The following is a 2,500-nucleotide window of genomic DNA, read 5'->3' on the forward strand; positions in this document are numbered from 1 at the left end:
TACTTCCACGTCGGAAGCCCCCGGGCCCGGGGGATCCAGGGTTAGGGTTGGGGTTAGGCAGCCCTGGCCGAAGTGGTGAGGGTTAGGGTTAGGGTTAGGCAGCCCTGGCCGAAGTGGTGAGGGTTAGGGTTAGGGTTAGGGTTAGGGTTAGGGTTAGGGTTAGGGTTAGGGTTAGGGAAAAGCTGTCGTTTTCCACCCGCTGCCAAGCTGCCGGTTTGTACTACCACGTCGGAAGCCCCCGGGCCGGGGGATCCATGGTTAGGGTTAGGGTTAGGGTTAGGGTTAGGGTTAGGGTTAGGGAAAAGCTGTCGTTTTCCACCCGCTGCCAAGCTGCCGGTTTGTACTTCCACGTCGGAAGCCCCCGGGCCCGGGGGATCCAGGGTTGCGGTTAGGGTTAGGGAACCCTGGCCGAAGTGGTGAGGGTTAGGGTTAGGGTTAGGGTTAGGGTTAGGGTTAGGGTTTAGGGTTAGGGTTAGGGTTTAGGGTTAGGGTTAGGGTTAGGGTTAGGGTTTAGGGTTAGGGTTAGGGTTAGGGTCGGGGTTAGGGAACCCTGGCCGAAGTGGTGAGGGTTAGGGTTAGGGTTAGGGAAAAGCTGTCGTTTTCCACCCGCTGCCAAGCTGCCGGTTTGTACTTGCACGTCGGACTTAGGGTTAGGGTTAGGGTTAGGGTGAGGGTGAGTTGCAGCTGCAGCGGCAGGCTTCTCCCCGAGTCCGCGACGGAGCCAGCCGCGCAGAGGCACCTTCTCCCAGGCACTCGCAGCAGTTTTTCTCACTCCCGGCCAAGCTGTCGGTTTGTACTTCCGCGTCTGGCTGCCCCCGGGCCGGGGGATCCAGGGCGGAAGGCCCGATGAGGTTGGATTCGGCCGCCGTGGCCGACCCGGGGTTCCAGAAGGCCGGCCGCGTTCCGAACCAGGCCCCCCTAACTGGCGCACGGGGCAAACTCAATAAGACCCGCTTTGGGATTCTCCGAGCAGGACTCTGAGCGGCGAGCGATTCCTCTCTCTCTCCGGTTGGGCTGGCCGGGGGGGAGTCTTAGGCAATTCAACCCAAATGCCTTGCAGGGGTGATGCCCCAAAGACTCAAAGACCAAGGGGCACAAGCCGGGCAGGACCGCAGGCAGTGAGCGCCCCCCGGGGGCCGAATCTGGGAAACAGGCCCAGGGACCACCCCGAGCACAGGGGAACCCGCCGGGAGGCCCCCCGCCGGCCGGGGGACCCCCGGAGCCAGGGGCCCCGGGGGCCAAATCTGGGAAAAAGGCCCAGGGACCTCCCCGACCACCGGGGAACCCGCCGGGAGGGTCCCCGCAGGCCGGGGGACCCCCGGAGCCAGGGGCCCCGGGGGCCAAATTTGGGAAAAAGGCCCAGGGACCTCCCCGACCACCGGGGAACCCGCCGGGAGGGTCCCCGCAGGCCGGGGGACCCCCGGAGCCAGGGGCCCCGGGGGCCAAACTTGGGAAAAAGGCCCAGGGACCTCCCCGACCACCGGGGAACCCGCCGTGAGGGTCCCCGCAGGCCGGGGGACCTCCGGAGCTAGGGGCCCCCGGGGGCCAAACCTGGGAAAAAGGCCCAGGGACCTCCCCGACCACCGGGGAACCCGCCGTGAGGGTCCCCGCAGGCCGGGGGACCTCCGGAGCTAGGGGCCCCCGGGGGCCAAACCTGGGAAAAAGGCCCAGGGACCTCCCCGACCACCGGGGAACCCGCCGTGAGGGTCCCCGCAGGCCGGGGGACCTCCGGAGCCAGGGGCCCCCGGGGGCCAAACCTGGGAAAAAGGCCCAGGGACCTCCCCGACCACCGGGGAACCCGCCGTGAGGGTCCCCGCAGGCCGGGGGACCTCCGGAGCCAGGGGCCCCCGGGGGCCAAACCTGGGAAAAAGGCCCAGGGACCTCCCCGACCACCGGGGAACCCGCCGTGAGGGTCCCCGCAGGCCGGGGGACCTCCGGAGCTAGGGGCCCCCGGGGGCCAAACCTGGGAAAAAGGCCCAGGGACCTCCCCGACCACCGGGGAACCCGCCGTGAGGGTCCCCGCAGGCCGGGGGACCTCCGGAGCTAGGGGCCCCCGGGGGCCAAACCTGGGAAAAAGGCCCAGGGACCTCCCCGACCACCGGGGAACCCGCCGTTAGGGGTCCCAGCAGGCCGGGCAGGCTGGTAGGGAGCGAGCGCCCCCCGGTGGCCAATTCTGGATATCGCTTTCCACCCCTGACCAAGCTGTTGCTTTGGACTTGGGCGCCGGAGTCCCCCTTCCCCCGGGCCGGGGGATCCAGGGCGGAAGGCCCGATGAGGTTGGATTCGGCCGCCGTGGCCGACCCGGGGTTCCAGAAGGCCGGCCGCGTTCCGAACCGGGCCCCCCTAACTGGCGCACGGGGCAAACTCAATAAGACCCGCTTTGGGATTCTCCGAGCAGGACTCTGAGCGGCGAGCGATTCCTCTCTCTCTCCGGTTGGGCTGGCCGGGGGGGAGTCTTAGGCAATTCAACCCAAATGCCTTGCAGGGGTGAGGCCCCAAA

The sequence above is a fragment of the Mixophyes fleayi genome, unplaced genomic scaffold (assembly GCF_038048845.1).
Source record: "Mixophyes fleayi isolate aMixFle1 unplaced genomic scaffold, aMixFle1.hap1 Scaffold_1741, whole genome shotgun sequence".
NCBI classification, from domain to species: Eukaryota; Metazoa; Chordata; class Amphibia; order Anura; family Limnodynastidae; genus Mixophyes; species Mixophyes fleayi.